Source organism: Pseudophryne corroboree, chromosome 5 (assembly GCF_028390025.1).
Source record: "Pseudophryne corroboree isolate aPseCor3 chromosome 5, aPseCor3.hap2, whole genome shotgun sequence".
Taxonomy (NCBI): Eukaryota; Metazoa; Chordata; class Amphibia; order Anura; family Myobatrachidae; genus Pseudophryne; species Pseudophryne corroboree.
In genome coordinates this window covers 211,426,165-211,439,889 of record NC_086448.1, presented here as the reverse complement: position 1 = coordinate 211,439,889, position 13,725 = coordinate 211,426,165, and the positions used below count along the sequence as shown (strand labels likewise).

General features: G+C 48.9%; 1 protein-coding gene across 6 annotated transcripts in view; it reads left to right on the top strand.

The window, feature by feature from the left end:
* Positions 1 to 13,725, top strand: part of ARHGAP12 (Rho GTPase activating protein 12) — a 254,644-nt gene that overhangs the window by 123,635 nt on the left and 117,284 nt on the right. The gene's annotated exons all lie outside the window — the stretch shown is intronic.

Genomic DNA, 13,725 nt, shown 5'->3' with positions numbered 1-13,725 from the left:
TAGGTTACGGACGTTAGCGTTATAAGACTATTGGACTTGTCACTGTGTGTGGTAGAGTCACTGTGCCGAGTGAGTGCCGGACATCAGGGGAATTTTGGCAGGGGACAGCTCGGCAAATAAAGCAGAGTGAGAACACTGAAGTTACTTTATTTGATCATTTTTTTCAGAATTTTTCGATTTTAAGAAATTTCTGCCCTAGACGTGGTGAAAACCGTGCCAATACTCTAGGGTGCTGTGGCTCAAGGAAGTTTGGGAACTACTGGTTTGGACACTTGCCTTTATAATACCTATCTGATTTTCATTGGTGATACAAAATATACAGGAAGATATGATTTTATAAATCTTGGTGAGAGCTAAAATGGAGAAAGATAACGTACCAACCAATATTCTTCCAACTGTCACTTTACAGACTGCTAGAAAAATGACAGAAGCTGATTGGTTGGTACTTTATATCTCTCCACTTGATCTCTCTCAAGTAATTGATGAATTTCCCCCCTTTTTAATCCTGAACTGTATAATGTGCAAGTAAATATATATGTCTGGTATACTTCTGCGTTTGGATGCCGCTCCCGGTGACATCACTGTGTTACACCTCCATTCCAGCTATTGTTTCTTGAACTTTTAAACTCGCACAGTGAAAACAAAGCCGAGTTTGCTAAAAGATTAAAGGTGCATTGTTCTGGCACAACAAACCAGAACACCAGCAGTCTTGTTCTTGCCATGTACTAATGTTTCTGAGCCGCTTTTGAAATTGAAGGTGCCATGTCACGAAGTATAGAAAAGTATCCTATGTGAAGGTAATTATCACTTGTTTCCTGTAAAATATAATTAAATTTGACCCTAGTTTGTACATACGTAGTGACCGGTCTCAGCACGATGTTTGCTGAGCCCGATGTGGGTTTAGCACACATCACAGCAGGTGTCTGTACACACGTGTGCTAGCACAATCCTAACTAGACCGCAAGGCTCAATGAGAGCCTTGCGATCTAGCAAGATTATGCCTGCATGCAGGCCAATCTAGAGCCGGCGATAGCGACGTGCGGGGCTGCTTATAGCTATCGCTATGGGGCATACACACGGAGCCATGTGTGCTTAATTTCTACAGATTGTTTAGAAATTTGCAAAAATCGCTATGTGTGTACCCCCCTTTAGAGAATGGACTAGGGAAACTAGACTAAGCCTTCATCTGTGAACCAGGTTGTCTTAAGTTGCTCCGGAATCCCAACCGCCGGCATACCGACACCTTCTCTCCCTCTTGGGGGTCCAAGACCCCCCTGGAGGGAGAATAGACAGCGTGGCGCTGTCGGTATGCCGGCGGTCAGGATTTCGGCTCCAGTATGCTGGCCGCCGGGAGCCCACCCGCCGGCATACCTTAGTACACCCTTGTGAACCACCGTGCCTTCCTGCTTCATACCCTATCCCAGTGGTTCCCAAACTCGTCCTCAAGGAGCACTAACAATCCAGGTTTTAATTATAGCCATGTTTGGCCACAGGTGACTTAATTAGTACCTCAGTCGATATGATTTAACCATCTGTGCTGAGCCATGGATATATTTAAAACCTGGACTGTTGGTGCTCCTTGAGAACCAAGTTTGGGAACCTAGAACCTATTTGCCCCAGCTCTCATCTGCTTTATACTCCCCCCCCCCCCCCCCCCCCCCCCCTTCCCCCCAAGTTGAACCCATTGCCTCAGCTACTGTTGGGTAAGAGCCTCCGTAGTGGGTGATTAAATGGAGCATAAGATTGCAGTTGCTATGGGATGCACATAGTACTGGTGATCGGTACTTTGCACATGCGCAGGACCCATTCTGCACGAACGGGTCGTCCTGCGATGTTGGAAGCAGGACAGCAGCAGTTGGTGATTGATAGTCTACTGCAGTCTGTGGGGCAGAGAGGGGGCGGTGATGGCTTCCATTTCCCAAAACTGTGGTGTGTCGCTGCCGTTTAGGGGGATGGAAGAGGCCAGGAATCTCCTTCATTGGACAGAAATTTCCTGACCTCTGTGACTGGCGGCTTGCTCGGCAGCATGGTTGCTGCAAGCCGCCCAATGGTGAGTGAAAGATCCGATGCTGTGTCCTAGGATGCAGGTCAGATTAATAGTGCAGCAGGAGGAATCTGCTTGTAATAGACGCCTCCTGCACATCACCATACAGCGTTATAGTGATAGCAACTCCAACCACATCTGAATCAGGCCCCATGTGACCGCTACAACACCAGCAGCACATGTGTGATCACATGCAGTCCTAACCACAACAGTCTCTTGCTTTCCTTCTACATTTTTCTTTGTTACAGCATAGGGGGGATATTCAGTTACCCGCCATCCATTTAGCCCCGATAAGCTAGCGAGGGATGCAGCTTATCCGGGATTTTGTTTCATGCAAAAATCCTAACAGGATAGCCTTAAAAAAATAAAGGAGAAAAAGCGCAAAAAATTACGGTATTTCTCTTACGTCCTAGAGGATGCTGGGGACTCCGTAAGGACCATGGGGTATAGACGGCCTCCGCAGGAGACATGGGCACTATAAAGAACTTTAGATGGGTGTGCACTGGCTCCTCCCTCTATGCCCCTCCTCCAGACCTCAGTTAGATCCTGTGCCCAGAGGAGATTGGGTGCACTACAGGGGAGCTCTCATGAGTTTCTCTGAAACAGACTTTTGGTAGGTTTTTTATTTTCAGGGAGCACTGCTGGCAACAGGCTCCCTGCATCGTGGGACTGAGGGGAGAGAAGCAGACCTACTTAAATGATAGGCTCTGCTTCTTGGGCTACTGGACACCATTAGCTCCAGAGGGTCGGAACGCAGGTCTCACCCTCGCCGTTTGTCCCGGAGCCGCGCCGCCGTCCTCCTCACAGAGCCGGAAGATAGAAGCCGGGTGAGTATAAGAAGAAAGAAGATTTCAAAGGCGGCAGAAGACTTCAGATCTTCTCTGAGGTAACGCGCAGCGGTAACGCTGCGCGCCATTGCTCACACACACGCACGCACACACACACACACACACACACACACACACACACACACACACACACACACACACACACAGCGGGCACTGAAGGGTGCAGGGCGCAGGGGGGGTGCCCTGGGCAGCAATAATAAACCTCTAGGGACTGGCTAACATATATATTTCTCTGACGTCCTAGTGGATGCTGGGAACTCCGTAAGGACCATGGGGAATAGCGGCTCCGCAGGAGACAGGGCACATCTAAAGAAAGCTTTAGGATCACCTGGTGTGCACTGGCTCCTCCCCCTATGACCCCCCTCCAAGCCTCAGTTAGATTTTCTGTGCCCGACGAGAAGGGTGCACACTAGGGGCTCTCCTGAGCTCTTTGTGAAAGTTTTAGTTTAGGTTTATTATTTTCAGTGAGACCTGCTGGCAACAGGCTCACTGCATCGAGGGACTAAGGGGAGAAGAAGCGAACTCACCTGCGTGCAGAGTGGATTGGGCTTCTTAGGCTACTGGACATTAGCTCCAGAGGGACGATCACAGGTTCAGCCTGGATGGGTCACCGGAGCCGCGCCGCCGGCCCCCCTTACAGAGCCAGAAGAGCGAAGAGGTCCGGAAAAATCGGCGGCAGAAGACTTTCCTGTCTTCAGATAAAGGTAGGCGCACAGCACCGCAGCTGTGCGCCATTGCTCTCAGCACACTTCACACTCCGGTCACTGAGGGTGCAGGGCGCTGGGGGGGCAGCGCCCTGAGACGCAATAAATCGATAGAAAACCTTTTATGGCTAAAATAAATGCATCACATATAACTCCTGGGCTATATGGATGCATTTAACCCCTGCCAAAACATACAAGAAAACGGATGATAAGGACGCCGAGAAAGGGGCGGAGCCTATCTCCTCAGCACACTGGCGCCATTTTCCCTCACAGCTCAGTTGGAGGGAAGCTCCCTGGCTCTCCCCTGCAGTCACTACACTACAGAAAGGGGTTAAAAAAGAGAGGGGGGCACAAATTAGGCGCAGTATAAACAATACAGCAGCTATAAAGGGAAAAACACTTATATAAGGTTATCCCTGTATATATATATAGCGCTCTGGTGTGTGCTGGCAAACTCTCCCTCTGTCTCCCCAAAGGGCTAGTGGGGTCCTGTCCTCTATCAGAGCATTCCCTGTGTGTGTGCTGTGTGTCGGTACGTTTGTGTCGACATGTATGAGGAGAAAAATGATGAGGAGACGGAGTAGAGTGTCTGTAATAGTGTTGTCACCCCCTGGGGGGTCGACACCTGAGTGGATGTACTGTTGAAATTGCGTGACAGTGTCAGCTTTGTATAAAAGACAGTGGTTGACATGAGACAGCCGGCTACTCCGCTTGTGCATGTCCAGACGTCTCATACAGGGGCTCTAAAGCGCCCGTCACCTCAGATACAGACGCCGACACGGATACTGACTCCTGTGTCGACGGTGAAGAGACAACCGTGATTTCCAATAGGGCCACACATTGCATGATTGAGGCAATGGAAAAAGTTTACACTCTTCTGATAATATAAATACCACCAAAAAAAGGGGTATTATGTTTGGTGAGGAAAAACTTCCTGTAGTTTTCCTGAATCTGAGAAATAAAATGAGGTGTGTGATGATGCGTGGGTTTCCCCCCGATAACAATTGATAATTTCTAAAAAGTTATTGGCAGTATACCTTTTCCCGCCAGAGGTTAGGGTGCGTTGGGAAACACCCCCTAAGGGGGATAAGGCGCTCACACGCTTGTAAGAACAAGGGCTCTACCCTCTCTGGAGATGGCCGCCCTTAGGGATCCTGCTGATAGAAAGCAGGAGGGTATCCTAAAATGTATTTACACACATACTGGTGTTATACTGCGACCAGCAATCGCCTCAGCCTGGATGTGCAGTGCTGGGTTGGCGTAGTCGGATTCCCTGACTGGAAATTTGATATCCTAGATAAGGACATTATATTATTGCCTATAGAGCAATTAAAAGATGCATTTCTATATATGCATGATGCACAGCGGAATATTTGCCGACTGGCATCAAGTATAAGTGCGTTGTCCAATTATACCAGTAAAGTGGTCAGGTGATGCGGATTCCAAACGGCATTTGGAAGTATTGCCTTAAAAAAGGTAGCCTCTCAAAATAAGACGCCGTATTATCAGGCGCAGTCCTGGTTGGCAAGCGGACAAAAGGGTTCCTCTTTTCTGCTCGTGACAGAGGGAGAGGAAAATGGCTGCAGAGATCAGCCAGTTCCCAGGAACAGAAACCCTTTTCCGCCTCTGCCAAGCTCTCAGTATGACGCTAGGGCTTTACAAGTTCAGGCACGGTGGTTGCCCGTTCTCAATGAATTTCAGTGCGCAGTGGGCTCACTCGCAAGTAGACCCCTGGATCCTTCAGGTAATATTTCAGGGGTACAAATTGGAATTCGAGACGTATTCCCCTCGCCGTTTCCAAAAGTCTGTTTTACCGACGTCTCCCGCTGACAGGGAGGCAGTTTTGGAAGCCATTCACAAGCTGTATTCCCAGCAGGTGATAATTAAGGTACCCCTCCTGCAACAGGGAACGGGGTATTATTCCACACTATTGTGGTACCAAAGCCAGACGGCTCGGTGAGACCGATTTTAAAATCTAAAATCTAAAATCCTTGAACACTTACATACAGAGGTTCAAATTCAAAATTGAGTCACTCAGAGCAGTGATTGCAAACCTGGAAGAAGGGGACTACATGATGTCTCGGGACATCAAGGATGCTTACCTTCATGTCAAAATTTACCCTTCTCACCAAGGGTATCTCAGGTTATGGTACAGAACTGTCACTATCAGTTCAGACGCTGCCGTAGGGATGGTCCACGGCACCCCGGGTCTTTACTGAAGTAATGACCGTAATGATGATATTCCTTCGAAGGAAGGGAATTTTAGTTATCCTTTACTTGGACGATTCCCTGATAAGGGTGAGATCCAGGGAACAGTTGGAGATCGGTGTAGCACTACCTCAGGTAGTGTTGCGGCAGCACGATTGGATTCTCAATATTCCAAAATCGCAGCTGGTTCCGACGACTTGTCTTCTGTTCCTAGGGATGATCCTGGACACAGTCCAGAAAGAAGGTGTTTCTCCCGGAGGAGAAAGCCAGGGAGTTATCCGAGCTAGTCAGGAACCTCCTAAAACCGAACCAAGTCTCAGTGCATCAATGCACAAGGGTTCTGGGTAAAAATGGTGGCTTCCTACGAAGCAATCCCATTCGGCAGATTCCACGCAAGACTTTCCAGTGGAACCTACTGGACAAATGGTCCGGGTCGCATCTTCAGATGCTTCAGCGGATAACCCTGTCACCAGGGACAAGGGTATCCCTCCTGTGGTGGTTGCAGAGTGCTCATCTTCTAGAGGGCCGCAGATTCGGCATGCGGGACTGGGTCCTGGTGGCCACGGATGCCAGCCTGCGAGGCTGGGGAGCAGTCACACAGGGAAGGAATATCCAGGGCTTATGGTCAAGCCTGGAGACATCACTTCACATAAATGTCCTGAAGCTAAGGGCCATTTACAATGCTCTAAGCTTAGCAAGACCTCTGCTTCAAGGTCAGCCGGTGTTGATCCAGTCGGACAACATTACGGCAGTCACCCACGTAAACAGACAGGGTGCCGCAAGAAGCAGGAGGGCAATGGCAGAAGCTGCAAGGATTCTTCGCGGGGCGAAAAACCATGTGATAGCACTGTCAGCAGTTTTCATTCCGGGAGTGGACAACTGGGAAGCAGTTTTCCTCAGCACGACCTCCACCCGGGAGAGTAAGGACTTCACCCAGAAGTCTTCCACATGATTATAAACCGTTGGGAAAAACTCGACAGGTATTGCGCCACGTCAAGGGACCCTCAGGCAATAGCTGTAGATGCTCTGGTAACACCGTGGGTGTACCAATCAGTGTATGGGTTCCCTCCTCTGCCTCTCATACCCAAGGTACTGAGATTGATAAGATGGAGAGGAGTAAGCACTATATTAGTGGCTCCGGATTGGCCAAGAAGGAATTGGTAACCGGAACTTCAAGAGAGGCTCACGGAGGATCCGTAGCCTCTACCTCTAAGAAGGGACCTGCTCCAGCAAGGATCTTGTCTGTTCCAAGACTTACCGCGGCTGCGTTGACGGCATGGCGGTTGAACGCCGGATCCTGAAGGAAAAAGGCATTCCGGATGAAGTCATCCCTATCCTGATCAAAGCCAGGAAGGATGTAACCGCAAAACATTATCACCGCATTTGGCGAAAATATGTTGCGTGGTGCGAGGCCAGTAAGGCTCGACGGAGGAAATTCAACTGGGTCGATTCCTACATTTCCTGCAAACAGGAGTATCTATGGGCCTGAAATTGGGGTCCATTAAGGTTCAAATTTCGGCTCTGTCAATTTTCTTCCAAAAAAGAACTAGCTTCAGTCCCTGAAGTTCGGACATTTGTTAAAGGGGTACTGCATATACAGCCTCCTTTTGTGCCTTTAGTGGCACTTTTGGGATCTCCAGGTGGTATTTGGGTTCCAAAAGTCACATTGGTTTGACACACTTAAATCTGTGGAGTTAAAATATCTCACAGAAAAAGTGGTCATGCTGTTGGCTCTGGCCTGGGCCAGGCGCGTGTCAGAATTGGTGGCTTTATCCTGTAAAAGCCCTTATCTGATTTTCCACTCGGACAGGGCGGAATTGAGGACTCGTCCTCAGTTTCTCCCTAAGGTGGTTTCAGCGTCTCTCCTGAACCAAACCTATTGTGGTGCCTGCGGCTACTAGGGACTTGGAGGACTCCAAGTTGCTAGACGTTGTCAGGACCCGGAAAATATATGTTTCCAGGACGGCTGGAGTCAGGAAATCTGACTCGCTGTTTATCCTCTATGCACCCAACTAGCTGGGTGCTCCTGCTTCTAAGCAGACTATTGCTCGTTGGATTTGTAGTACAATTCAGCTTGCACATTCTGTGGCAGGCCTGCCACAGCCAAAAATCTGTAAATGCCCACTCCACAAGGAAGGTGGGCTCATCTTGGGCAGCTGCCCGAGGGGTCTCGGCTTTACAACTTTGCCGAGCAGTTACTTGGTCAGGAGCAAATACGTTTGTAAAATTCTACAAATTTGATACCCTGGCTGAGGAGGACCGGGAGTTCTCTCATTGGGGGCTGCAGAGTCATCCGCACTCTCCCGCCCGTTTGGGAGCTTTGGTATAATCCCCATGGTCCTTACGGAGTTCCCAGCATCCACTAGGACGTCAGAGAAAATAAGAATTTACTTACCGATAATTCTATTTCTCGTAGTCCGTAGTGGATGCTGGGCGCCCATCCCAAGTGCGGATTGTCTGCAATACTGGTACATAATTATTGTTACCAAAAAATTCGGGTTATTGTTGTAGTGAGCCATCTTTTCGAGAGGCTTCTCTATTATCATGCTGTTAACTGGGTTCAGATCACAAGTTGTACAGTGTGATTGGTGTGGCTGGTATGAGTCTTACCCGGGATTCAAAATCCTTCCCTATTGTGTACGCTCGTCCGGGCACAGTATCCGAACTGAGGCTTGGAGGGGGGTCATAGGGGGAGGAGCCAGTGCACACCAGGTGATCCTAAAGCTTTCTTTAGATGTGCCCTGTCTCCTGCGGAGCCGCTATTCCCCATGGTCCTTACGGAGTTCCCAGCATCCACTACGGACTACGAGAAATAGAATTATCGGTAAGTAAATTCTTATTATATATATATATATATATATATATATATATATATATATATATATATATATATATATACATGCTGCGGAGGCAGTATATTAAATAATCCCCCGCCAGTATTGGAAGTTTGAGCGGTAACGAAGCCCACCGCTGAGGGGGCGGAGCTTGATCCTCCAGCACTAACCAGCGCCATTTTCTCCACAGCACACTGCAGAGAAGCTGGCTCCCTGGACTCTCCCCTGCTGAACACGGTGATAGAGGGCAGAAAAGGGTGGGGGCACATTTAATTGGCGCAGCGAGTGTGTGTGTGTGTGTGTGTATGTATGTGTGTGTGTGTGTATGTATGTGTGTGTGTATGTATATATATATATATTTATTTATATAAAAGCGCTGTGTGTGCTGGCATACTCTCTCTGTCTCTCCAAAGGGCCTTATTGGGGAACTGTCTCTATATAGATATATCCCTGAGTGTGTAGGGGTGTCGGTACACGTGTGTCGGCATGTATGAAGCGGAAGGCTCATCTAAGGAGGAGGTGGAGCAGATTGTCGTGTCTCCGTCGGCAACGCCGACACCTGATTGGTTGGATATGTTGAATGTTTTAAATGCAAATGTGTCTTTATTACATCAGAGATTGGACAAAGCAGAGTCCAGGGATAGAACAGGGAGTCAATCCATGGCTTTGACTGTGTCACAGGGCCCTTCAGGGTCACAGAAACGTCCCCTGTCCCAAGTAGCAGACACGGATACCGACACGGATTCTGACTCCAGTGTCGACTACGATGATGCGAGGTTACACCCAAGGGTGGCCAAAAGTATTCATTATATAATTATTGCAATAAAGGATGTTTTACATATCACAGATGACCCCTCTGTCCCTGACAAGAGGGTACACATGTTTAAGGAAAAGAAACCTGAGGTAACCTTTCCCCCATCTCATGAGCTGAACGCGTTATTTGAAAAGGCTTGGGAAACTGCAGATTCCCAAGAGAATTCTTATGGCGTATCCTTTCCCTGCGCAGGACAGGTTACGGTGGGAATCCTCACCCATTGTGGACAAAGCTTTAACGCGCTTGTCCAAAAAGGTGGCGCTACCATCTCCAGACACGGCAGCCCTCAAGGATCCTGCTGATCGCAGACAGAAAACTACCTTAAAATCAATTTATACACATACGGGTGCCTTGCTCAGACCGGCAATAGCGTCGGCTTGGGTTTGTAGCGCTGTAGCGGCTTGGATGGATACTTTGTCAGCTGACATTGATACCCTGGATAGGGATACCATTTTATTGATCTTAGGTCACATTAAAGACGCAGTCTTATATATGAGAGATGCTCAGAGAGACGTTGGTCTGCTAGGTTCGAGAGCCAACGCCATGGCGATTTCTGCTAGGCGAGCCCTGTGGACCCGTCAATGGACAGGTGATGCCGACTCAAAGAGGCATATGGAAGTTTTGCCTTACAAAGGTGAGGATTTATTTGGGGAAGGTATCGCGGACCTGGTTTCCACAGCTACTGCGGGTAAATCTACTTTTTTTACCTTATGTTTCCCCACAGCAAAAGAAAACGCCGCAATATCAGATGCAGTCCTTTCGGTCGCATAAGTCCAGAAGAGGTCGGGGCTCTTCCTTCCTCGCCAGAGGTAAGGGTAGAGGGAAAAGACTGCCTGCTACGGCTAGTTCCCAGGAGCAGAAGTTCTCCCCGGCTTCTACTAAATCCACCGCATGACGCTGGGGCTCCACTGAGGGAGTCCGCGCCGGTGGGGGCACGTCTTCGACTCTTCAGCCACGTCTGGGTTCAGTCAGACGTGGATCCTTGGGCAATGGAAATTGTATCCCAAGGTTACAAGCTGGAATTCGAAGGCGTGCCTCCTCGCCGGTTTTTCAAATCGGCTTTACCAGCTTCTTCCCCAGAAAGGGAGATAGTTTTAGCTGCAATTCAAAAACTGTGTCAACAACAAGTGGTTGTTGAGGTTCCCCTAGTTCAACAGGGGAAGGGGTACTATTCAACCCTATTTGTGGTCCCGAAACCGGATGGCTCGGTCAGACCCATTCTAAATTTAAAATCCCTAAACCTGTACTTGAAAAAGTTCAAATTCAAGATGGAATTGCTCCCGGCAGTTATTTCCAGCCTGGAAGGGGGGGATTTTATGGTGTCACTGGACATAAAGGATGCATACCTTCATGTCCTTCATCAGGCGTACCTGAGATTCGCTGTACAGGACTGTCATTACCAGTTTCAGACGTTGCCGTTTGGGCTTTCCACGGCCCGAGGATTTTCACCAAGGTGATGGCGGAGATGATGGTGCTCCTGCGCCGGCAGGGAGTCACAATTATCCCGTACTTGGATGATCTCCTGATAAAAGCGAGATCGAGAGATCAGTTGCTGAAAATCGTGGCGCTCTCCCTGAGAGTGCTGCAGCAACATGGCTGGATTCTGAATCTACCAAAGTCACAGTTGGTTCCAACAACTCGGCTATCTTTCTTAGGCATGATTCTGGACACGGAACAAAAGAGGGTTTTTCTCCCAATGGAAAAAGCCCAGGAACTCCAGAACATGGTCAGAGACCTGTTAAAACTGAAAAGAGTGTCAGTCCATCAATGCACTCGTGTACTGGGGAAAATGGTGGCCACCTATGAGGCCATCCCCTTCGGCAGGTTTCATGCGAGGACGTTTCAGTGGGACCTTCTGGACAAGTGGTCCGGGTCCCATCTTCAAATTCATCAGAAAATAAGCCAGGGTGTCTCTCTTGTGGTGGCTACGGAGTGCTCACCTTCTAGAGGGTCGCAGGTTCGGCATTCAGGACTGGGTTCTGGTGACCACGGACACGAGCCTCCGAGGATGGGGAGCAGTCACACAAGGAAGAAACTTTCAGGGACTATGGTCAAGCCAGGAGGCTTGTCTACACATCAACGTACTGGAATTGAGGGCCATATACAACGGCCTACGTAGAGCGGAGAATCTTCTTCACGACCTACCGGTTCTGATTCAATCAGACAACGTCACAGCCGTGGCTCATGTAAACCGCCAAGGCGGGACAAGGAGCAGAGCGGCAATGGCGGAAGCCACCAGGATTCTTCGCTGGGCGGAAAATCACATAAGCGCTTTGGCAGCATTCTTCATTCCGGGACAATTGGGAAGCAGACTTCCTCAGCAGACACGATCTCCATCCAGGAGAGTGGGGACTTCATCAAGAAGTTTTTGCAGATATAACAAGTCATTGGGGACTTCCTCAAATAGACATGATGGCGTCACGCCTCAACAAGAAGCTTCGGAGGTATTGTGTCAGGTCAAGGGACCCTCAGGCAGTAGCAGTAGACGCCCTGTTGACACCGTGGGTGTTTCAGTCGGTCTATGTGTTCCCTCCTCTTCCACTCATCTCAAAGATATTGAGAATCATAAGACGAAAAAGCGTGCGGACAATACTCATTGTTCCAGATTGGCCTCGAAGGGCCTGGTATTCAGATCTTCAAGAAATGCTCACAGAAGATCCGTGGCCTCTTACTCTCAGAGAGGACCTGTTGCAGCAGGGGCCCTGCGTGTTCCAAGACTTACCGCGGTTACGTTTGGCGGCATGGCGGTTGAACACCGAATCCTAGCTGGGAAAGGCATTCCAGAAGAAGTCATCCCTACTCTGATAAAGGCTAGGAAGGAGGTGACGGCGAAACATTATCACTGTATCTGGAGAAAGTATGTGTGAAGCCAAGAATGCTCCTACTGAGGAATTCCATCTGGGCAGTTTTCTCCACTTTCTAATTTCTATAGACAGGAGTGGATATGGGCCTAAAATTAGGCTCCATTAAGGTACAGATGTCGGCCCTATCAATTTTCTTTCAGAAGGAATTGGCTTCTCTCTCAGAAGTCCAGACTTTTGTAAAGGGAGTGCTGCACATACAGCCTCCTTTTGTGCCTCCAGTGGCACCATGGGACCTTAACGTGGTGTTAGTTCCTAAAATCTCACTGGTTTGAACCTCTTCAAACTGTTGAATTAAAATTTCTCACTTGGACGGTGGTCATGTTGTTGGCCTTGGAATCTGCAAGGCGAGTGTCCGAATTGGTGGCTTTGTCTCACAAAAGCCCCTATCTGATTTTCCATGTGGATAGAGCGGAATTAAGGACTCGTCCTCAATTTTTGCCTAAAGTGGTTTCGTTGTTTCATATGAACCAACCTATTGTGGTACCTGTGGCTACAGATGACTTGGAGGATTCCAAGTCCCTTGATGTAGTCAGGGCCTTAAAATTTATGTAGCCGGGACGGCTCGGGTTAGGAAAACAGAGGCACTGTTTATCCTGTATGCAGCCAACAAAGTTGGCGCTCCTGCTTCTAAGCAGACCATTGCTCGCTGGATCTGTAACACGATTCAGCAGGCTCATTCTACGGATGGATTGCCGTTACCAAATTCGGTAAAGGCCCATTCCACTAGGAAGGTGGGCTCTTCTTGGGCGGCTGCCCGAGGCGTCTCGGCATTACAGCTTTGCCGAGCGGCGAGTTGGTGGGGTTAAAACACTTTTGCAAAATTCTACAAGTCTGATACCCTGGCTGATGAGGACCTCATGTTTGCTCAATCGGTGCTGCAGAGTCATCCGCACTCTCCCGCCCGGTCTGGAGCTTTGGTATAATCCCCATGGTCCTTACGGAGTCCCCAGCATCCTCTAGGACGTAAGAGAAAATAAGATTTTAAACCTACCGGTAAATCTTTTTCTCCTAGTCCATAGAGGATGCTGGGCGCCCGTCCCATTGCGGACATATTTCTGCAAGGCTTGTATATAGTTATTGCTTACATAAGGGTTATGTTACAGTTAAGATCGGTCTTTGGCTGATGCTGTTTTTGTTCATACTGTTGACTGGTTGCGTATATTCCAGGTTATACGGTGTGGATGGTGTGGGCTGGTATGAATCTTGCCCTTAGATTAACAAAAATCCTTTCCTCGTACTGTCCGTCTCCTCTGGGCACAGTTCTCTAGCTGAGGTCTGGAGGAGGGGCATAGAGGGAGGAGTCAGTGCACACCCTTCTAAAGTTCTTTATAGTGCCCATGTTTCCTGCGGAGCCTGTCTATACCCCATGGTCCTTACGGAGTCCCCAGCATCCTCTACGGACTAGAAGA